The sequence below is a fragment of the Somniosus microcephalus genome, chromosome 9 (assembly GCF_052327205.1).
Source record: "Somniosus microcephalus isolate GS21.2 chromosome 9, FLI_Smic_1.0, whole genome shotgun sequence".
Lineage (NCBI taxonomy): Eukaryota > Metazoa > Chordata > Chondrichthyes > Squaliformes > Somniosidae > Somniosus > Somniosus microcephalus.
The window spans coordinates 153605716-153630056 of record NC_140995.1 but is presented as its reverse complement, the minus strand read 5'-3'; the positions used below and the strand labels follow the sequence as shown (position 1 = coordinate 153630056).

General features: G+C 43.2%; 1 protein-coding gene across 2 annotated transcripts in view; it reads left to right on the top strand.

Annotated features, from left to right (window-relative positions):
- LOC147112788 (transcription regulator protein BACH2-like) overlaps window positions 1–24341 on the top strand; it is a 372148-nt gene that overhangs the window by 244478 nt on the left and 103329 nt on the right. Inside the window, exon 1 of one of the 2 annotated variants that reach the window (XM_085997407.1) lies at window positions 4840–5451. The exons of the other annotated variant lie outside the window; for it this stretch is intronic. The gene's annotated coding sequence lies outside the window, so the exon portion shown is untranslated. Of the gene's footprint in view, window positions 1–4839; window positions 5452–24341 lie in introns of those variants that run through there. 2 annotated transcript variants of the gene reach the window in all.

The following is a 24341-nucleotide window of genomic DNA, read 5'->3' as shown; positions in this document are numbered from 1 at the left end:
ATGGCAAATGCACGATAATGTGGATAAATGTGAGGTTATCCACTTTGGTGGCAAAAACAGGAAGGCAGATTATTATTTGAATGGCAATAGTTTGGGAGAAGGGGAAGTGCAAAGAGACCTGGGTGTCCTTGTTTACCAGTCGCTGAAGGTAAGCATGCAGGTGCAGCAGGCGGTTAAGAAGGCAAATGGTATGTTGGCCTTCGTAGCAAGAAGGTTCGAGTACAGGAACAAGGATGTCTTGCTACAGTTGTACAGGGCCTCGGTGAGACAGCACCTTGAGTATTGTGTGCAGTTTTGGTCACCTTACCTGAGGAAGGACGTTCTTGCCATGGAGGGAGTGCAGCGAAGATTCACCAGGCTGATACCTGGGATGGCAGGAATGACGTATGAGGAGAGATTGTGTCGATTGGGCTTATACTCACTGGAGTTTAGAAGATTGAGAGGGGATCTGATCGAAACCTATAAAATTCTGTCAGGTCTGGACAGACTAGATGCAGGAAGGATGTTTCTGATGGCCGGGGAGTCCAGAACCAGGGGTCATAGTCTAAGGATAAGGGGTAAGCCATTTAGGACTGAAATGAGGAGGAATTTCTTCACCCAGAGAGTGGTGGACCTGTGGAATTCTCTGCCACAGAGGGCGGTGGAGGCCAGTTCATTAAATATATTCAAGAAAGAGTTGGATATATTTCTTGAGGCTAAAGGGATCAAGGGATATGGGGAAAAGGCAGGGACAGGGTACTGAATTTGGATGATCAGCCATGATCACATTGAATGGCGGAGCAGGGCCGAATGGCCTACTCCTGCTCCTATCTTCTATGTTTCTATGTCTCGCCTCCTTTCACCTGCCGGGTTTCCCGAGGCCCAAGAAACCCGGCCAACGTGGGTTAAAAATAGAATTCCTTTTAAAATGGAGGCACGCAGCCTCCTTAAAAGGTTTCCATGTCCAACTGTCCGCCTGAGAGCAGATTGGGCTTCCGCACCTCGTCCCACCTCTTAAAACTGGAAGTGAGGCCGATTGGGTTCCTGTTTCAGATTTTTAACACTTTGACATCTCACCTGAGTGTTTTTCAATCTACTGAGAATTGTTCCAGTTTATGGTGCAAAGAATCAGTTGATTATGCTGTAGCCTCAAGATTAATTCCTGGGATTAAATGCAATTAGTTTATGTTGCAACCATTTTAAGAAGATGTGCCAGAGAATCATACTTATGCCCTCATGAAAGTAAAACCTTATATATTGACAACTCAAAATCTGGATCCTTGGGGCAGAGGGAAGTGTCATGTTTCCAGGGTTGGAAGAGAAAGAATTGCTCAACAATTTAGTGCTGTAATGTTAGTGAGACAGAAAAACATTTCTTGCAGCTTGCAACATGTTTTTTATTTATATTAAAGTTCCCCCCCACTTTAAAATTGGAATGTGCAGCAGTGAAATCAAGAGCAATGTATGAAATTCATGACATAAAAAAATACACTAGTCGGTAAATACATTGGCCTGTTCATGTTCACAATAGTCCGCTCGGGTAACAACAATTGGTCCACAACAAACATTGTTTTAAAAATGCGGCATGTGTGTAAATGAAAAGCTGTCAAAGTTAAGTCATTTCTGTTATTGCCCACTAAGATGAGAAAGCAGTACTCGATGTCAGCAGGTAATAGAATTGAAGCTGTACCCTGTATAAAATGGAAAACATTTTTACCTTAGTGTAAAGTAAAGCACAAGTTCAGTACTTGTGAAGTAAGCATAGCAGGTACATTGCATGAGCAAAGAACCTCCGCAGTATTCTGGGTCAAATGTTTACTTATTGACTGCAGGAAGAAAAATGGCTCAATTTGTTCTTCAAATGTTGATTGCAGTTTGTTAGAGATGATATAAGATTATGACCCTAAATTTATACAAGTGACCTATGTGGGTAATACTGACCTTAATCTTTCTGGGTTTTTGACAACCTCAATACTTCTGTAATCGTCAGATCAATAACTTGCCCTGCCTCACCAGCATGTTAGAGCAACATGTCAGCAACAAGTGAACACAAAAAGTGGGTGAAGTCTAGATGTAGGATGGGGACAGGAACCCAGAATTCTCTAGTTGGAGAAGGGCATAAGTCAGGATTTGCGCCTTTGTGGGGACAGGAAATCCACTGGGGTCCTGCACCAGAAATGTCCCATCACAAATTCCGGCAGTTTTCGGGGTGAGCTTAAGCAGCGTGTGCCTTCTGAGATGCAAACCTGTGTAAATTATGAAGTTGGGACGGGATGATGTAATCCATCCTAAATTTGTGACTTCCGCCTTCCCATGCACCGCCCTGATTGTACACCACTATATAATAGGCGCAGTTACAGGGATCTGCTCATTAGAGTGGATGTACTTATTTAAAGGGAACCTGAGATTACTTTTCTTGAGATTGGAACATAGGAACAGGAGTAGGCCATTCAGCCCCTCGAGCCTGTTCCTCCATTCAATGAGACCATGGCTGATCTGTACCTCCACTCCACTTACCCGCCGTTGTTTCATATCCGTTGATACTCTTACCTAAGAAATATCTATTTGATTTTTGAATTTTTCAGTGGACCCTGTAGCCGCTGCTTTTTGAGGGCCAGAGTTCCAGATTTCCACTACCCTTTGTGTGATGAAGTGCATGATGTTTTGTAGGAGCTATGTTTGTTGCTGCAGCCAGATCAGCAACCAAGCTCATAACACCGACAGCTGTGACTGTGGCAGAGAAAGTGACCACGGCTCTCAACCTTTATGCAGCAGGTTCATTCCGGGGAGCCACAGGGAACTTTTGCCGGATCAGCCAGTTTGCTCTACATTCCTGTATAAGTCACCAATGCCTGCTTTTTCAAGTCACTCAGTGGCCAATCATTTTTACAGAATGGCCAGGTTCTGGAGCTACTGATTTCATTTGCAGGCTTCAAATGTTAGCCCCCAGATTTATATCAACCACAAAAGCATCCATTCCCTCGATGTACAGGTAATTTACAGTGACGTGCACAGCATTCTGCAGGTGAATTCTTGATATGTTAGACGCTGTCATGATGCCTTTATACTGCCACCAGTCCAGTGTCCCAGCTGTATTTCACAAACCGGGCTGCTGGGTGACGAGGCATACCACTGTTCCCAAAACCCACCACACCACTTCACAGGACAGCTGGAGCTGCAGAGGAATCGCTGCAATGAAGCTCACAGTTACAACAAAAATTAGAACTGAGCACATCATTGGGATGCTTCAAGGAAGGTTCAACTGCTTGAAGAGGTCTGGGGATGCCTTGCAATATGTGCCAGACACAGTCTCTTGAATTACGGTAGCATGTTATGTGCTTCATAATTTTGCTATCGGGAAGAGAGTCATGGTGGATGTCCTGGAGGATGCCACAGAGCCCACTGATAGCATTGCTGATGCCAAAGACCTGGCCCTTGACATACATGAAGCAGGTGCCAGTGCTGCTACAGAGCGGAGAACCAAACTCATTCAGGACACCTTCACAGATGCATAGACCAATATTTTTCATGAAGTCTGAGCACATCTGAAAGCAACCTGCTCTCACCAAACTCTCTGTGGTCTTAAAAAAAAATCTTTGCTCCTCATATCTAGCCATCACATCACATCACAATAATGAGCCTCAGTGTGGTATCCATTCCCCATTGCCCTACAAGATAACCAAACACCTGAGTCAGCTACTTTGTATATTGCTGGCTGAGATAGGGACATGAGTCCCACCAGGCCAGATACACCGAGAGGTGTAGCATCTTTGGATATTGACAGGCAGAATTCTGCCAGTATATCGGGGTCCTAGCATTTCAGATGCCAGAGTACTTTAGAGATGAAGTCCTTGTTGACAAATAAATACAGTCCAGAGCACTAATGACAGAAAGATACTTTTCAGATCAATTGTCTGACTGCAGTCCTTTAACTTTACCAGGATGTTTATGCTACATGGCCATGGCTTTTCCAGGTAAGATGCTATGAAGAATTTTCTGTTAATTGTATTGAACTTTTTAGTAGCTCTGTTTTCTTTTGCTCAAAACTTAAAGGGATGAGGGAATTCATTTACAAACTTGACCTTCAGTGTGTGATCTTTTTCTTTGCAAATATCTGTAGTGTGTATACGGTAAAGAGTGAACAACTTTTAATTGATTACCCTTGTTACGCTCTAAATGAAATAAAAAGCCAACATGCAAATACTTGTTGAGTTCTGAGCTAATGAGAAACAAAAGCAAAGCAAGAAACTTCCCTTTAAAACCTGCCTTTTTTTTAATAAAGAATGAAAGGATGATGGTGGGTTTAGAACCGAAGTGCACAGGGGCAGAGCCACGAGGGAGGTGGAGCCACAAAGAAGAAAGGCATAGTGTATCCTGCTCTAACATGTTAGCAAGATCCCAGTCTATCGGATTATTTTCTCTATAGCTGACTGATCAAATGCCAAACTTTTAAATTTGAAAAAAAGTACCAAATGCTGAAGTATTACAGAGTAAAGCTGTTCTGGAATCGGACCAAATTGAGGTGAAACCGCCACTGAGATAATTATGGGATTACAATTCGGAAACTAATAGGACCACATCTGTTTGTTTTGAAGATCCCTACAGAATGCTTCTATGGTAATAATAATCGCTTCGGGACAAAATCTTTTTTTTAAATGGATTTAAATAAATTAACTTTCAGAAAGCTTTATTGGATTTTAAACAGTGAAATGTAAAGTACTCCTAAATAAGTAAATGTTTTATATAATTAAATTATGATTTCTGGATTGAATTTTGCACTCCTCAACTCAAATCTTTTTTCATTTATGTATATATCTTGTATATTAATTGTACCACTAATAGGATAAATTTGACAATTAAGTGTTCTGCGTATTATAGTCCTCGCTGAAATCTCTGAATCTTCATTGTTATGACTTGGTAGGTATGATGCATTTTTATTAAACAAAAACACTTTGATATACTGCAAACTTGATGGCCCAAAATTTCCTGTGGCAGGACGACGAATGGCTTGCCTTTGCCCGTTTAATGTCAGCGATATTTTGCACTGGAAGCGGGAGGGGGAAATGGTGCAGCGCCCTCTATAGGGCATCTGGGATCTGAATGAACAGGACAAGCAACTGTGTATCTCCTTAACCAATCAGATTGAAGCATTGTGAATTAACAGCACAAAGACTGAGAAGGACGGGTGAATTCAGTGTCAAATCAGGGAGGGAAAGAAAAATTGGATTAAGAGAGGGAGAGAAAGAAATGAGACAAAGAAAAGTAATTAAAAAGGAAATTAAAATAAAATCTCCAACAATTAAAATCTGAAGGAATAAGACTCCACATTTGTAATAGTTAATTTGTAAGGTATTTAGTGGCTGGGTTGATTGAATGATACTGGTTGCACCTTGCGATAGTTTGGTGTGGATTTTGTGAAAGGTCTCTGGATCCTGGAGGCAGTTTGGACATCAAGAAGCTTTGTTTTGAAAGGTGAATAATGTCATTTTGTGTGGGTAAATGAGGATGATTTTAAGTAGAGAGTTCATGAGGCAGTGAAGAGAGACTGTGTGGGGTTGGAAGTGAGGTATTTAAAAAGAAAATAGGACAGGATAGTTGCCTTAGAAAGGAGAAAGTGATGGTGTGTGGTGGCCTAGATTTCAGATTCTCTCCACTCTAGGGATGTTACTAATCATCTCATCTTGTAATATGGGACTTGTGCCATCACTTGCCATTTTTGGATTGCAAGTAGTTCTTTCACAGGTCCACACAGCAGAGCCATAAAGAATAATGTCCAGAGTTGGAATGCAGTAATATTTCTTAATCAGGTTTTATTCATACCCTTACATTTCTTTTGTATGCTGCATAAAGACTCAGTCTACTTTACACTTGTAATATATTTTAAAATAATTAACATCATTTAGTAGGAATCATATCCATTTATTCAATGTATTTAGAAGTGCTGATATTTGTAGAATGAAATTCTTGGGAGATAAATACTTACAGCACCTTTGCAATTTTTGGGAAACAGAAATTTCTCAGAAGGTGGAAGATTGTATTCTGTTCATGCACTCGGACAACAAAGACAGGATTTTTATAGTAACAGAGCAGTGTTGTGAGCTGTATTTATAATCAGGGACATACAGGGGTACATTTATACAAGCTTTACAACAGAAGGGCATGGCAGAAGGTGAAATTGTAGACTCCTAGCAACAAGCAAAGGATTAAGAACTATGTGAATGTACGAGTGTCACGGCATGACAGTTTGCAGTACAAATGGTGCTGTCACCAAGTCCTGCTGGTGGTGCCAGGGGAATTTCTCTCTGTAAATTGCATCACTGTGTCTGCCCTGAAGGCACCGCAGTCGAAGGAAAATTGGGGGGGGGGGAGAAAGGGAGGAATGTCAACCTACAAACAGGTCATATAACTAGACGAGGGATAGAGATTCATGCATTCGGTCACTTTCCTAGTGGTCTTGTTTCACAGAATTCTCAATTTGGAGAGCGTCAGGCCATTATTAGCACTTAAACAGATCATTAGTGTTATTTGACTTGTTTCTGATGATTTCTAACCAGCAGTGGAGACTTCCAAGAGTAAGATTTTTTTTAAGAGCTGTCATCATTTCTACAGTTATGTTATTGTAATCCTTTTTATACCTTGACCTCACCTCTACAATCTAAAACAAAAATGTATTCTTCATTATTTTCAATATATTTGTAAAATATAGAAACTTCAATATGCTGGATTTTGACTCCTTTCTTATGTAAATGAATGTAAGAGGATGATGAGTTCTGATGTGATTATGCTTTGACCCTGCTTCTTTGAAGTCTTTAATGATGCAGGTGATCAGCTTTAAGTAGAGGCTGCAATGATAACATTAAAGTCCTAGGGGGAGAAATTGAGTATAGCCCCGTTTGGGGCACTAGTTCTGGCGAAGCGCAAAGCCTAGCGCCGGTTGCGATTTAGCGCCACCTGGCGCGATATTGGGTTGCAGTGCCCCTAAAGATGATTGCGGCGCTAAATCAGGCGCTGCACGCTACTCTTAAGGCGCTAACCCGGCGGCGCAACCCAATTTCGCGGCGGCGGGGCGCAGCGAGGGTGCTGTCAATAATCACTTTCCCTGAGACACAGTGGTGCCGGCCAGCTCTTAAAGGGGCAGGTCAATTGGCATCACCAGACACACTCACTGCCTTGTAGGCCTTCAAAGCAGTGGGAGCCTACCTGTGGCACACCAGCCTAGCAAGACATGGAAAGGGTGAGGCAGAGGGCGGAACGACTCACTGATGGGGCATTGGATGCTTTGGTTGGCGCAGTGGAATCAAGGCCAAGGAAGATGGTCGGAATGTGATTTATGTTTTGGACAGTCTCCCGGGTGTGAGAGTCAGTTATGTGTCAGTGTATTAGTTTTGCTTTCTGTTGCCATAGCTTTCTCATGTTTGAAGGAACCACATTTTGTTTAATGAAACACTTTCTTCATTTACAATGGCCATGCCTGCTATTTACATGCATCTTGCCCTTCACAGGCTTGGGGGTATCAGACCGGTTCCATTCCTGTTCTTGGAATGGCAGCAAGCATTCCGTGAGAGGGGCCGAGAAGCTACTTCTGATCAGCCTCTGATGCGCAGCCTGAGAAGAGCTGCTCACGTAGAAGTTCAGGCCAGCAGGCATCTTCTCAGCCACCGGCAGAGATGTCCTGCACCTTATCTGAGGCTGCAGATCTGGCTGAAGCAGCTGGCACAGCTCAGTCACCACCTCCTTTCTAAATCGCAGCCTTCTGACACACTGCTCCTCCAGCATGTTCATGTAGGAAAACAGCTGTCGGAAAACTCTGCCAGCGTAAGGTCTGCTGTGGTGACGTCTGTTGGCCCTCCTCCGTCTGGCCATGCCCGCCCCCCTCTCCCAGCGTCTCAGTGCCCTTTCCAGATGATTCAGCAGCAGGACGTTCCCCTCCAATGCAGCCCCCATAATAAGTGCCCACAGGAAGGTTCCCCATTATCAAGGCTCACCAACAGCAAGGTGATGGTCAGAAGACTGAAGATCGTCTGCCTGTGCTGGCTCAGTGATCAAATGGCTCTCAGTGTGCAGCTCAGCAACTCTTTGTAGCTCCGAGGAAATTGTGCTCCAAAAATGGCTGCCGCTTTTAAACCACACCAGTCCCCTTTAAATAACGCTCCTCCAGCCCGAGAGCGACTTGGTAAGGTCCAGGTAAGCTGTCACTATTAGCGCCAGGCGCTACGGAGGGGGGCGCCACTGAATTTCCGGTCCGGGGCGCCCAAAAGGCGTTGCACACTCAAATAACGTCATAATCAGCCTGCGCCATGAGCGGGCGCTAAGCCTTGTGCCCGCCCGGAAATTGGCTAGCGCCCCACTTCTCGGCCTCTTTAGGCGTTAATCGGTGGCGCTAACAACCAAATTTCTCCCCCCTAGTGTTCTACTTTGTGGTAGATAACATGCTGAACCCCTATAACAATATAAGCAATTTGCTGGTTCAATGTAGGAAGAGCCTTAGGCTGTTGTGATATCACACTAGATATAATCACACTCGTTGGTCAGTACATGGTGAATCAATTGCACTGTCTGCTCAGTGTAGTGTGGCAAATTCTGCCTGACTGGCAACACGCAGCAAATAGCTCCCTCAGGAAGCAGGAAGCAGCAAGGAGACAACTTTGATTGTTCCACATGAAACATTCTGGCCAGAACGTTCTGGAAAGAAAAAAAAAGCTTGCATTTATATAACAACTTTCACAATCTCAGGACATCCTAAAGTGCATCACAACCAATGCAGTACTTTTGAAGTGCAGTCATTGTTGTAATGTAGGGAAACGTGTTGACCAATTTGCGTGCCGCCCACAAACAGCAATGATAAATTGTTTTCTTTAGTTATCACTCAACCAACAATATTTTATAGGCCAAAATACTGGGAGAGCTCTCCTGCTCTTCTACAAATAGTACCATGGAATGTTTTACATCCACCTGAGGGCAGACAGGGCCTTGATGTAATGCCTCATTCGAAAGACAGCACCTTATGATGAAGCTTTATAAAACACTAGTCCGATCTCAACTGGAGTATTGCGTCCAATTCTGGGCACCGCACTTTTTAGGAAGGATGTGAAGGCCTTGGAGAGGGTGCAGAAAAGATTTACAAGAATGGTTCCAGGGATGAGGGACTTCAGTTATGTGGATAGACTGGAGAAGCTGGGGTTGTTCTCCTTAGAGCAGAGAAGGTTGAAAGAAAATTTGATAGAGGTGCTCAAAATCATGAGGGGTCTAGGCAGAGTAGATAGAGAGAAACTGTTACCATTGGCAGAAGGGTCGAGAACCAGAGGACACAGATTTAAGGTGATTGGTAGAAGAACCAGAGGCGACATGAGGAAAAAAAATTTTACTCAGTGAGTGGTTATGATCTGGAATGCACTGCCTGAAAGGGTGGAGGCAGATTCAATCATGGCTTTCAAAAGGGAATTGGATAAGTACCTGAAAGAGAAATTTTTGCAGGGCTACGGGGAAAGGGTGGGGGACTGGGACTAGCTAAAGTGCTCTTGCAGAGAGTCGGCATGGGCTTGACTGGCCAAATGGCCTCCTGTGCTGTAACCATTCTATTCTACCTCAGACAATGCAGCACTCCCTCAGTACTGCACTGAAGTGTCAGGCTAAATTTTATGCTCAAGGCCTGGAGTAGGACGTAAACCCACAACCCTTTGACTCGGAGGATAGAGCCTCTGTTTAAGGCTAGCACCAAAATAAGAATAGCAGAGGCATTTTCCTAAATATGGTAAGGGACAAGTGCAACTGAGAGAATTTGTGAAAGAAAAAGACTTGCAGTTATAAAGCGCCTTTCACACCTTGGGGTGTCCCAAAGTGCTTCATAGCTAATGAAGTAGTTTTGTAGAGTAGTCACTGTTGTAATGTTGTGGTATATCATGCAAGTGAAAAATTGGAGAGAAAAAAATAGAGAAGTGTCTAGAAGGTGTAATAGTAAAGGAACTGGGACCTTTGACTTATTCAGTTCAGGTTGAAGTGAAAATCTGGCATGTACACGTGGATCATTGGATTTTGTAAAAAAAAAATGACTGATTAGGATGCTGGAGGAGGGGAAGGATCTCATCAGTCAAACCAACGGGAGGAGGTGGAGTTTACCCATCCCAGAAGTCCAGGATATTCCAGCTGAACCAAAAGAGACAATTACTGAAGACTTATCTAGTGCAGAAACTGGTGGTTGATTACGGGGCTACATGAACCACACCCAGCAGTGTAATAACTAGCTGGGAGCTTACCTAGGTGGTTGTAAAAGATCCTATAGCACTATTTGAAGAAGAGCAGGGGAATTCTCCTAGTTTATCCCTCAACCAACACCTGAAAAAACAGATGATCTGGTAATTTATTTCATTGTGGGACTTTGCCATGCCTAAGTTGGCTGTCACATTTCCTACACTACAACAGTGACTACAGTTCAAAACAACTTAATCGGCTTTAAAGCGCTTTGAGGTCATGAAAGGTGCTATATAAATGCAAGTCTTTCTTTCTACACAGTGATTTGTCGGCAGCAGTGGAAGGCATTATCTACTGAGAATCTGGAAATCCATTCAAAAACTGAATCTATAAGCTTAATAATGAGAATAATAAATGATTTACAAATTTAATAAGGAGTATTATTTATTAATACGTAAAACTGGGTAAGGGGTATTATTGCCTGATGGCTAGAATGTAAAAGCAGTTTGTAATTAGGGAAGAAGTGCTAATTTGACCTGGAATATTGGGATGGGTACTGTTGGGAAAGCTTGTGCAATAATAATATAAGCTTGTTGTTCAGAGCTGAATTCTTGTGATTCTGATTGAATTAGCCCATGTAGTTGTATTACACTTGCTAGCGTCAGCCTCGACCAGTAGGAACACATAGGCCCTGAATTTCCACAGGGGTTGTCCCAGTCTCCCACCAAAGTTATGGCAGAACCCCCGGAGAAGCAGCTGAAAATGGCTGTTTATGCCATTTCTCCGGGGCTTCTGCCAATCCCAGTGGTGGCAACACAGTTAGGCAGCATGCTGGGCTATTCCACTATTGAACTGATTTTTTGAAATTACACTTTGGGCAGAGAAATAATGGAATTTCAACAGACTGTTTGTTTTATGGAGCTGTTATTGCTCTTAGATGGTGAGATATAAACTACCACACAAATGCATAAGTTGTTAGTTATGTCTTGTACACATATTTAATGCCCACAATGCTTACTCACAAGTCCTGTATTTAATAATGGAGGGAAGATATGACACATTGATATTATTAACTGAGCCAGCTTTAAGGAAACTAAACTGGTATTGTACTGTACAGCACTTTTGTAATTCCCTGGTATTACAACAGCAGAAATATTTCTCTAACATAGTACAATTTATGCCTGAGGATTTTTGACATAATTGTTATACCTATGGTTCTGTTAGTGAATCTAAAACTGCCAACATCGTTGAAAGGTGATTGTACAGGACATTAATGGAAATAATTATTTCAAGGTGGGTTACAAAACAGGGTCAGTGATGACTCGTGTTTAAAAAAGATTAAGGATGTGACCATTAAAGGTGGCTACTGATCACATGCCGTTAAGGAATTAACTCCAGCCAGATGCCACATGTCCATTTACTTCAAGTTAGCTAAAACAGTGATCCTCTGAGCTTTAAGGAGCAGCTATTTAACTAATGATTATTATTCTACAGAATTTCAATAGAGACATACAATGGAATAAATACTCCATTTTGACAGTCCTTCCCTTTACAAATTATCTCTTTTTAACTAAAGAATTAGTTGAGTGTAGCAGCAGTGAAAGAAAGAACACAGAGATTGCTGTCCATGCTGTAAATTTAACAGCTTCTGTAATTTGGTGCATGTGTGTGTTTTTCAAGTCATGAAATTTTGATTGATTAATTTAAAAATACTGGGGTCCTTCATTATCTGCAAATCTGGGAACTCAGACCTTTGGGTCAGGATCTCCATGTTCTCATCAGTCATAACTAAGAGCAATAATATAATTTCTAACCACACTCTGAAAGACGGCTCAGTTGCAATTCAGGATTTATGGCAAATTAACTGACCTCAACCAGGATAACGGGCTTGCTACGATTTGTCTCAGTGGCTCTGAGTTAGGGAGTGGAAGATCATTCAGGGTTCCCATTCCTGACTGCTGCCCGGTAACCCTGCTGGAAATGTGCGTGTGTGGATGTTGGGTCAATTATGATTACTTCAAATGTGGTACTGTACTTTCCTAAGGTCAAACAGTCTACAAACACTAATCGTTGAGGCTCTCACATGAATAATAGCCACTTGGGTGAGGTACTGGAGGATAGCTGGTGTACGTGGAATTGTACCCCAGCAGGTAGTCAGTGCCTTCAGGAGAGGAAGAGAGAAAATTGGCAGAAAATTAAATGCACAAAAGGCATAACATAAGAATGTACTTTCCCCCTTTTTAAGTACAGCACCTGACTCAAATACTGATCCTGTGCTAGTAATCCCACCTATAAAAAACATTGATGGGTTAAGTGGAGATAGCAGATGTATCAGTTTGGCCAACTCTCAATTCCTAGTATTTGTCCAATTGGGAGTAATCAGTGGAGTCCTAACCAGTCCACTATTTGCAGGACTCATCTAGGTGGACAGCACAGTGGGCTTTTGCTATTGTCTTTTATTAGCCGCCTTTCCTCTATAAAATGCATTGGTAATAATGAGCTCCAAAGCATACTCCTATCGGGGGTTGGTCATTGTAAAATCTTCAATAAACCTGTTTAAAATAAATGGGTTAATGACTGCACTAAAAAAAAGCACCAATGGGATTTTATACTAACCAGGCAGCCACTGTGCCGCCAGAGGAAATTAAACTCCTCTACATCAGCAGGCTATTCATTTATGGAAGGGATTGCATCTGACCCTTACGTCATCTGACATGCTTATTTTCAACGGTTAACCGAATAGTGATCAGAACCCAGGCTGAGTTTCCCCTCCATAGCAAAGGGACGCTGAGACCAATCTAGCATCTCTATAGCCATCCCAGCTGAGATGACGCAGCACAGAGTGGGGATCGAACCTGGGACTTTTCTGGTTGGTATGGCTCAGTTCCACAATGGAAAGTATGCCCACTGATCCATTAGCGGAGCTTGGTGTTCTATTGTATAAAGTAAACAAATAAGCTGTCATTCAAACTGAAAATTTCAGCAGGAAGAAAATATAAGCAGAGTAAGTTATTAAAGCACAAATCAAATGTCCTGATCAGTTATCTAAAACCCCTTGATAGCTCAACTATAATGTGTTGTCTTACTAGTATGCTAACATACTAGAATTAAAGTTGTCTGGAGAACTTTAGTGAGCACAGAAAGATGTGATTTACAAAAGATAAATGGATATTCACCAGGGAATAATGGTTTTAGTTTTGCCCTTGAAGAAAGAACCACTTTTCTGGTTATGAGTCAGAAGATTAGGTTGTCAAAAAATGTCTTTTAAAGCATTTCATAATACCTTTACAATATTATCCGCAAGGCATTCCTCCAATACTTGTTTCTTTGGGGGAAAAAAAGAAGAAAGCTTTCATTCATAATAGCGCCAGTCATAAGCGAAGAGACTTTTGTTATTACATGCAAAAGAAAGTCCGGGATTTTTTTAAAAATTCAAACGTTGAACCAAATAGCACTGGCATTCATGTAGCTGACCAAGCACAAATCTGCATTATAATAGTAGTGTTTTATTCAATAGATGACATAAGAATGAAGGAATTTTTTAAAAATTCATTTTTTTTAACCAATTGGGAAAAACATTTTATATCCAAGTTGTCTAAGGATTTCATTTGTTTATACCATGTTGTGAAATAGCCAGGGGTTATAATAGCATGAAGAAAAAGAAGAAGTCTGAGTCATTGTTACCGACATTACTTGATGTACTGGCTGGTAGTGCTTTCATTGATTTCCTAGATTAAGGCTATTCTTCAGAGGTTACTCGATAGTGAACAGGAACTGAAAAATCGATAACAGACAGAAATTTCACCATTGCAGGGAGCAATAAAGTTCACAGAAGATAACAAACCATTACTGGAAGAATTAATTGCTAATGGGCTGAAGTGTGAGGTGTATGCAATGGAGATGGTTGTTGGGATTTGTGAGATCGCGGATGGGGAGATCCTTAAAAAGGCTGGGGATGAGAGGAACAAAGGCTGCTGGTGCGATGAAGAAGACTGAAAGCATAGCGGGAAGCCAAGGGAGTAAGACAGAGCTTAGGGCCAGAATAAACAAACCTGCTGGAGGAATGACCCCTTACATGGTCCAGTGAAGGAAGAACTTCATTCAGTTGAGAACAAGATGCTAAAGAAATACCAGCCAATCCAAGGTGCGTATCAAGGTTGCTTGTTGTCAAGAATTGGGAGGGTGTAATACGCAAAACCAAAGATTTTCTACAATCAATAGAGCTAATCAGATATATGACTATTGTACCCTCCCTAAAAGAAAATGGAGTGCTGAATTATCTGATTGCTGTTACTGAGGCTTAGACTTTTCCAGAAAGGGATACTTGTAATGAGTAACTTATTTTTTCTGTGAAAGTAGTTACTATATAGTTACTGTACCAGTTGGCCTGATTGTGCCTATTGCTGTGCAGTTTCATCAGTAGATTTTTAAAAAACATTGTTCTTGTAAAAGTGATAATGAAATTCCAAAGCCACTTCCATGTTTTTTTATTTGTTTATGGGATGTGAGCATCGTTGTCAAGGTCAGCATTTATTGCCCATCCCTAATTGCCCTTGAGAAGGTGGTGGTGAGCTGCCACCTTGAACCGCTGCAGTCCGTCTGGTGAAGGTACTCCCACAGTGCTGTTAGGTAGGGAGTTCCAGGATTTTGACCCAGTGACGATGAAGGATCAGCGATATACTTCCAATTCAGAATGGTGTGTGACTTGGAGGTAAACTTGTAGGTGATGGTGTTCCCATGCACCTGCTGCCCTTGTCCTTCTAGGTGGTAGAGGTCGCGGGTTTGGGAGGTGCTGCCCAAGAAGCCTTGGCAAGTTGCTGCAGCGCATCTTGCAGATGGTACACACTGCAGCCATGGTGTGCCGGTGGTGGAGGGAGTGAATATTTAAGGTGGTGGATGGGGTACCAATCAAGCGAGCTGCTTTGACCTGGATGGTGTCGAGCTTCTTGAGTGTTGTTGGAGCTGCACTCATCCAGGCAAGTGGAGAGTATTCCATCACACTCCTGACTTGTGCCTTGTAGATGGTGGAAAGGCTTTGGTGGAAAGATTTTGGGGAGTTAGGAGGTAAGACACACGGCACAAAATACCCAGCCTCTGACCTGCTCTTGTGGCCACTGTATTTATGTAGCTGGTCCAGTTAAGTTGCTGGTCAATGGTGACCCCCGGGATGTTGATGGTGGGGGATTCGGCGATGGTAATGCCGTTGAATGTCAAGGGGTATTGGTTAGACTCTCGCTAGTTGGAGACAGTCATTGCCAGACACTTAAGTGGCAGGTAACATTCGCGCCACACATCAGCCCAAGCCTGAATGTCATCCAGGTCTTGCTGCATTCGGGCATGGACTGCTTCATTATGTGAGGATTGCAAATGGAACTTAACACTATAATCATTAGTGAACATCCCCACTTCTGACCTTATATTGGAGGGAAGGTTATTGATGAAGCAGCTGAAGATGGTTGGGCCTAGAACACTGCCCTGAGGAACTCCTGCAGGATGTCCTGATTTTCAATAATCCTCAATGCTTATATGCACAATGGGGTGAATTATAACCCCCAAATATGGGTGGGTTGGGTGAGATGTAAAAATTATTTTTTAAATCTCCAACCCGCCCACTTGTAGGTTTAACGGAAGTGGGACAGGTAGCGGGCAGCCCAGGGCAAAGCCCTTGTTGCCCAGTAGCCAGCCGGCCTGGTTGGAATAAAAGCGCAATAGTGGTCGGAGATCGGACGCCCGCCCCCGCCACGGAGTCGGGCATCAGTCGCCCCTCGCCCACACTCCCGCTAGCTGATGCAAGCTCCCTACCTGAGGCTGTGGCCTGCTCCAGAGTGCTCCCTGCCTGACTGGAAGCCAAGCCAGTCGACCAGGCTGACTTTTGGGCAGGAGACCCTGTCAAAAAAAAATGCCCCACCCCCACCGAAAAGAGTTGTGGTTAATGCATGTTTCTTGGACTAGGGGGATTTATACAGGGGTCATTATTGGGACTATTCCTCTTTAATATATATGTAAATGATCTGGACTTGGGTAAAGGAATCACAATCTCAAAATTTGCAGACAGCATAAAAATAGCGTGTAGTTAACTGTGAATATTACAGCAAGCCTCTTTTGTAAGCAACTACGATGTTGGGATGTACGTTTGTCTCAATTTTAAAATTCTCATCCTTGTTTTCACATCCCTCCATGGCCTCGCCACTCCCTATCTCTGTGACCTCTTCCAGCCCTACAACCCTCCAAAATCTCTGCTCCTCCAATTCTGGCCTCGAGCACAACCCTGATTTCCATCACCCCGCCGTGCCTTCAGCTGCCAAGGCCCTAAGCTCTGGAATTCCCTCCCTAAACCTCTCCGCCTCTCTACCTCTCTTTCCTCCTTTAAGTCACTCCTTAAAACCTACCTCTTTGACCAAATCTGCCCTAATATCTCCTTATGTGGCTTGGTGTCGAATTTTGTTTGATAAAGTTCCTGTGAAACGCCTTGGGACGTTTTACGATGCTGAAGATGCAATAAATACAAGTTGTTGTTTGAATTGACTGAGTATTTGTGTTTACTGTTGAAAGTAAGTGCTCAGTTTGCCTTGAATGGTGCCAACTCTGCACTGAGAGGAGTGTTTGGATAGTTTGCAGTACAGAAGACATTCAAGAAATCTGAAATTATGGGCTGTATGTCACTTGAATCAGATGCAGTTTAATTTAGTATTTTATTGTAATCACAGAACCTCAGAAAATAAGTGCTACGCATGTGGCTTTAATATGTAAAAATCAATACTTTCTCCCCTGGTTAGTTGACAGTTTCTTCATGTTAATTTCAGAAATCAATCTCATTGTATAATCAACTCTCCAAAAGCATTTTTGCATATGTTTCACAGCTCCTTGGGGGTAAATTGTCTGACGTAAACCAGGAGATTTCATTACCAACCACTTTATTTTCCCGTTTTCATTTTTTTTTATTAACTTGTAATCAATACGATAATCAATCGTTAAATCCAAGAACATTTTGGTATTTGAAATTCATCATAACAATGGATTTTTATACAGGCAATAAAGCTTATGTGCTGTAATTAGGGATTTTTGTAGCACTCTTCTGTGGGTTTGTGGAATGAGTGGCTTAGAGTTAGATTCTCTCTGGTACCAGGTGAATGATTTACATTCCACAACGTGTGGGATTAATATGATTGTTTCAAACTGGTATAATAAGAGTCCGCTATAAATTCCGAAAACAAAAGGAGAAAGAACAACTGATTAGAAACCTGAAATGTCCAGCAGTTCCATTAGCATCTGCAGGAGATGGCCAGGTTAACAGGTGATAAAATTCTGATGAATCACTCCAAAACATTAACCTTTCTTTCTCTTTCATATGCTGTGCATTTACCACCATTTTCTGTTTTTATTTTGGTAAAAAGCATTGCTCCAGTTGCGTGAAAAAGACATTGGCCCGTATTTTGCGACCCCCCCCTACGTGTGCGTACGAGGTGTGTATGCGCCCGTAGTGGCTGCACAAGTTCCGGGTTCAGGCATGTGAAGCGCATGTGCTGAAACCCGGCACTTGTGATCTGTCAAGAATCTTCTTGACAGATCCTCTGCATCCCCGGGAAAAAGGCCTCCGCGGGTGGAGAGTTGCGCTATTTGCTCAACTTCCACCCGCTGAAAGTCCGTGGCATTCTTACGCCTGGCATAAGGCCTGCTTTTACCAGCATAAGAGTTTTTAAAAAATAGAAAAATAAAATTTTATCACTCATTTATGCATTAAAAACCCTGTCCAATAAGGTACGTTTATTTTTAGCGCCATTAAAACATATCAATTTTTCTTTCAAAAAATGTAGTTTTTGTTTAAAATATTTAATTAAATGGCATTTTAACTAATTTTATATTTGTAATGTTTTTTAAAATTTATTTCATGTGTTTGTGTATTTTTAAGTCATCCCCCTTCATACTTCATACAGTTCCGTACATACAGAACTCCCATAAGTATGAATGGGGATTCACTTCTTTCATTGGTTGTCTGGCCCATGTATCCCGGGGCGCATGCGGTTCGCAAGTGCCCCTGGGATACGTGGGCCTCTACGCATTTCTTCCAGGAGAGGCTCAGGATCGCAAGCCTCCGTATCTCCCGGACCACCAGGTAAATGCGTAGATTTTTTGATGACCGGAGGCATCCACCCGCGGGAAGCCTCCGATCACAAATTCAGGCGCATTGTACTTTATCTCATTATTGGAGATCATGTACTGTATTGTGTTTTGTTATGAGGTCAGTGTTGCACAGTTCCTGGCCAAAAGTGTGTGTGCTTTAACTCATACAGTTAGAATCATAGGAGGAGGCACAGAAGGAGGCCATTCGGCCCGTCGAGCCTGTGCCGGCTCTCTGAAAGAACACTTCAGCTAGTCCCACTTCCCCGCACTTTTCCCGTAGCCTTGCAAATGTTTTTCCTTCAGGTACTTGTCCAATTCCCTTTTGAAAGCCACAATTGAATTTGCCTCCACCACCCTTTCAGGCAGTGCATTCCAGATCCTAACCACTAGCTGCGTAAAAAAGATTTTCCTCGTGTCACCTTTTGGTTCTTCTGCCAATCACCTTAAATCTGTGTCCTCTGGTTCTCGACCCCTCTGCCAATGGGAACAGTTTCTCTCTATCTGCTCTGTCTAGACCCCTCATGATTTTGAACACCTCTGTCAAATCTCCTTTTAACCTTCTCTGCCCCAAGGAGAACAATCCCGGCTTCTCCAGTCTGTCCACGTAACTAAAGTCCTTCATCCCTGGAACCATTCTTGTAAATCTTTTCTGCACCCTCTCTAAGGCCTTCACATCCTTCCTAAAGTGTGGTGACCATAATTGGACGCAATACTCCAGTTGAGGCTGAACCAGTGTTTTATAAAGGTTCATCATAACTTCCTTGCTTTTATACTCTGCCTCTATTTATGAAGCCCAGGATCCCAAACGCTTTTTTAACCACTTTCTCAACCTGCCCTGCCACCTTCAATGATTTGTGCACGTATACCCCCAGGTCTCTCTGTTCATGCAACCCCTTAGTTTATATTGCCTCTTCTCATTCTTCCTACCAAGGTGTATCATTTTGCACTTTCCTGCATTAAATTTCATCTGCCATGTGTCCACCCATTCCACCAGCCTGTCTATGTCCCCTTGAAGTCTATCACTATCCAACTCACTGTTCACTATGCTTCCAACTTTTGTTTTTGTCATCTGCAAATTTTGAAATTGTACCCTGTACACCCAAGTCCAAGTCATTAATATATATCAAGAAAAGCAGTGGTCCTAGTACGAACCCTGGGGAACACCACTGTGTACCTTCCTCCAGTCCGATAAACAACCGTTCACCGCTACTCTGTTTCCTGTCACTTAGCCAGTTCCGTATCCATGCTGCCACTGTCCCTTTTATTCCATGGACTTCAGCTTTGCTGGCAAGCCTATTATGTGGCACATTATCAAACGCCTTTTGGAAGTCCATGTACACCACGTCAACCGCATTGCTCTCATCAACCCTCTCTCTGTTACCTCATCAAAAAACTCAATCAAGTTAATTAAACATGATTTGCCTTTAATAAATCCATGCTGGCTTTCCTTAATTAATCTACACTTGTCTAAGTGACTGTTAATTTTGTCCCGGATTATCGTTTCTAAAAGCTTCCCCATTACCGAGGTTAAACTGATTGGCCTGTAGTTGCTGGGTTTATCCTTGCACCCTTTTTTGAACAAGGGTATAACATTTGCCATTCTCTAGTCCTCTGGCACCCGCCCCCCCCCCCCCCCCCGTATCTAAGGAGGATTGGGAGATTATGGCCAGTACCTCTGCAATTTCCATCTTTACTTCCCTCAGCATCCTAGGATGCACCCCATCTGGTCCTGCTGATTTATCTACTTTAAGTACAGCCAGCCTTTCTAGTACCTCCTCCTTATCAATTTTTATCCCATCCAGTATCTCAACTACTTCCTCTTTCACTGACTTTGACAGCATATTCTTCCTTGGTAAAGGCAGATTCATTTAGTACCTCAGCCATACCCTCTGCCTCCATGCGTAGGAGTGTGTCAAATGCAGCAATGTCCTGAACTATGAAAATAGTCAGCATAAACGGACACAGAAAGTAATCTCTTACTGGTTTTACAAAATGAAGGTGATAGAAGAGGATTTCTTCTTTGTTTCTGGAATTACATTCTGTTCCTGTTATTAATGGCAGTTTGAAATCGATCACCATAGGTTCATTTCAGATGAATGGAAGATTTCCAAGATTTCATCAGAGTGAAGTCATTCTATAAAATAAAAACTCATACGGCAATTATACTGAATTTTATTTCACTGACTGTAACAGAGATAATCAAAAAAGGGGGTTTTGCAGAAATTTTTGGTGCTCATCAGAATGAGTGGTGGTGCTAGAAATGGAAAATCTGTGCTGTGTACCCAGCCTAAGAACTGAGTTGAGAGAGACTACTCAAACCTGTTTCACATGGGACCCTTGCAGATGCCAGAGAAGGGAGACTTTCAACTCATTAGTCTGGTCTAGATTAAAACCCAGATCCTAAAAGTGAAAGGATTCTACACCTAACCACTTTGCTACCCTTTTCCCAATATGGACAAAGACATAAGCCAGCAAAGAGGTGTTTGGTTTTTGTTTTTGTTCATGAGCTACAACCTTAGACTGTTAGATTTTGCACGGAGACACACAAGGTTGGATCCCAGTCTCGGTTAGCATTTACACTTGGACTTCCTCAAAAGGATAAATTAGATTATCATGAGGAAAGAGAACTGGCTCAGGAGGAAATTGCTTCCTGCAATGCTCTTGTGCATTGTAACTCATTGCATGTAAAAAGGCTTCACTCTCTCCATCAGTCTCCTAGTGACTAAACCAGGTAAGAGTTGAAATAGAAGGGCATACAAAGAGGTGCTGGTGCCATTGGTTCTTGCCACTCGGGTCTCGAGCACCTGCCGTGCTCCTCCGAGCCCCACAAAAATAAATTACAACTTGCCTTTCGACTCCTCTTTGGCTAGACGGTGAACGATGCCGCTCCGCCCAGCTGAGTCCTAAAATCACAATCGGGGTCATGTGTATGCCCGCAGAGAGTCCACCAAGGCAAGTTGTGGGCATGCAGAACGTGATTTTCCACCACTAGAGAGCCAGGTCGCCACAAGAGCATAGCTCCCCATTGGATGTGGTGGATCGCAGAATCGGCTCCATACTGATCTAACGGTGAATGTTGGTGCAAACGTCAGCTGCTGGTTTGCTTCATGTCATTGATGTGTCAATGAGTTTTTGTCTAGCAAAGAATTTGCAGTTGGCTACTGTAAAACTTTGGTATGGCTAGTATATTAAAAATTTAAAGATAGGAAGAGAGAATCAGTTTCCAGCAAGAGGTCATGACACACCATATTCATTCAACAAGAAAGGCCACCTTTCCAGGAAAGCTTGATAGGATTAGTAATACAGAAATCAGTAATATTTTCACTCTTAGCAATTATAATGTATGTTTTTAGTTTATAAGCTGAGAGATATAATGTTAGTCTTATTTCTCAAACTCAGAGTTTTGCACTACTCGACCAATCACTCAGACTTAACATAACACTGTGAGCTTATAGTGCTCGAAGTTGACTATTTGTGGCAAGCTTTTGGAGAAAATCCCACATATTGGCCCAGAAATTCAGGCACACCCATCTTTGGCCGCATGGGGTGGCAGAGGGGGCTCTTTGTCAGAATGGTGAGGCACGAGTAAAAAAATTGTTTCAGAAGTCATCTTGTTGCTATGGATGATGGTGAACTTTCGCTTACGTTATATGGAGCAGTTACATTACCACAAGCCAGGTACAAAACCCCTGCTCTGGCCAGCCACTCTCGTATTTGGCTCCTTCAGAAGTTGATGGCTGGTTGTATTTTTGTGCGATTGGACATTGAGGTAAGCTGTAGAGTTGGTTGCTGTTGCATGTAGTGGTTCCCCCTCAACCCCTGACAATCCCTCTATAAGGTGATTTCCTCTTTTCCAGTCGTGCTTTGAGTGGGAGGAGTCATGGTACAGCAAGCGTATGAAAAGGGAGGGAAAATGTGTTGAGTCATCCTGCCACATACCTTGTGGGCTCACCAGTTTAAAAATACTTCTCTCACTTTTGGGGGGGAATGAATGAATGAATGTTTTACACACAGTACTTAAAAATAGCCTCTGACAAACCCAGTATAAGCTAAAAATAAAACCTGTCCCCCACCCACAATAATTTCTAAAGTAAACATTATCTCCCACTGCTATCTCTTAAGATAAATGTCATCTCCCACAACTACCTCTAAAATAAATAAACTTATTTCCCCCTCCACAGTTGTCTAAAACCTTTAATCTACAGTTGCCTGAAATTAATCTCTTATCTCTCTCTCTATCCGACCAGCTAAAATAAAGCCCCCAACCACAAATGAGTCTCTCCTCTGCTCTCTTCCAGGTGTCTGTTTAGCACAGTACTTACTGTTTCTACAATTAAGATCAAAGGAACATAAAACTTAAAGGGGGAAAAATTTGGTTGCTTTGCGCCTCCCGTTAGCGCCCTAAGAGGACGCTAATGGGGCGCAAAGCAACTAGCGCCCGGGCGCGCCGATGTTTGCACCGCTCACGAAATTGACCAGACATTTTGCGGCGGCGCTAAACGCTACCGCCACAATCTCCTGCGCCCGCAGATCGTGACGTCAGACAAGCGTGCAACGCCCCGGACCGGATATTGAGTGGTGCTCCCTGCCTTACCGCCTGCCGCTAGCAATGACAGGTCGAGGGGAGCGTTTTAAAGTCGGGAAGGGACTGGGGGAGCGCTATTTAAAGGTGATCGCTACCTGCCTTTTTTTGTCGGCAACATTTTTGCACCACGCATTCTGAGAGAGAGAGAGACACTTCTGGAGAGTTTCAATGCTGTGTGAAGGAGTTTTGGGTACTGAGCAGCACTTTGCAGGTTCAATTTGATTTGAACTTCATTGCATCGATTTAGAAGAGACTATGGGGGCTGCACTCTGAGCTCTTTCCCTGGGCCTCTCCATTGTTCTTTCCAACAGATTTGATGTACACGTCTCTCCAGGCCGAGATTCAGGGTTGCAATGAGCAGGATGTGGCTGGAGAGCAAGATCGACCCTCCCCTTTAAGAACTGGCCGGCGCCAGTGAGTCTGTGTTCCATTGCTGACTGACATCACATGAGCTTCGCCAGCGCTTTGAGGTAGCTCCTTGGTGTTGGCGCCTTAAGAGAGGTGCGCTGCAATCACCTCCAGGGGCGATGGAAGCCAAGTTTGCAGTTGGAGGCGATAATTAGTGCCAGGCGCTAAATTTTATGGCCGGCCAATAATTGCGACCCAAATGGGGAGATACCGAATTTCTCCCCCAAAACCTGTGGCCAAGCACATACAATGCAAGAGCAGAGGTTAAAACAACTGTTTGAATGAGTCTGAAGCCTACAATAAAGGAACTTGGATCTGTTTGAGCTTGGGCCTATGCTGGCTGTTAAGGCAAAGTTGGATTCTTCGGGCAGGATTTTCCCAGTGGAGGCGGGTTCACGGCGGGAGAGTTGGTTGGCGGGTTCCAGTCCCGCTCCTGGCTGCAGCTGCTCTATAAAAAGGAATTTTGGATAATAGGGCTTGTTAAGCCTTCCCTGCAGGGTTCCCGGCCAATTAATAGAAATCGGGTCTGATGACATCATTTGAGGACGTGTCATCAGCCAGTTTCCTTAAAGGGACCATGGCCAACTTTAATTTGACAGTTGTGCTGTCCGTGTTCTGCAGCATTGAGGTGCTGCTAGCACTGCACAAAGGTACACGGCTGCACCCAGGCTCTTGCATGACTCCCTCCATAAGCATGCAGGGAGGTTCTCTTCCCTTCCCATGGGCGGAAGAGACTTCCCCAGGACACCAACGCAGCCTAGTTGCACATTGCACAGGAGGGCAAAAGCAGGGATGCCGTCAGGAGTACCTGGCTGCAGTGGAGAAAACCTTTCAATGATCTCAGATCACGAAACGTTACTGCAAAGCCACACTGAACCTGTGCCACTTATCATATCCCATCACTCTGCCTTCCCTACCCTACTCCTGCACATCCTTACTCACACCAACTTACCTTGCACGTCCACCATCCCTCTATCTACATTATCACTTCCCATCTCACTAGCCACCCCTCACGCTCGCCCTCATCCTAGTGCAATCATACCAACTAACAACACACAAG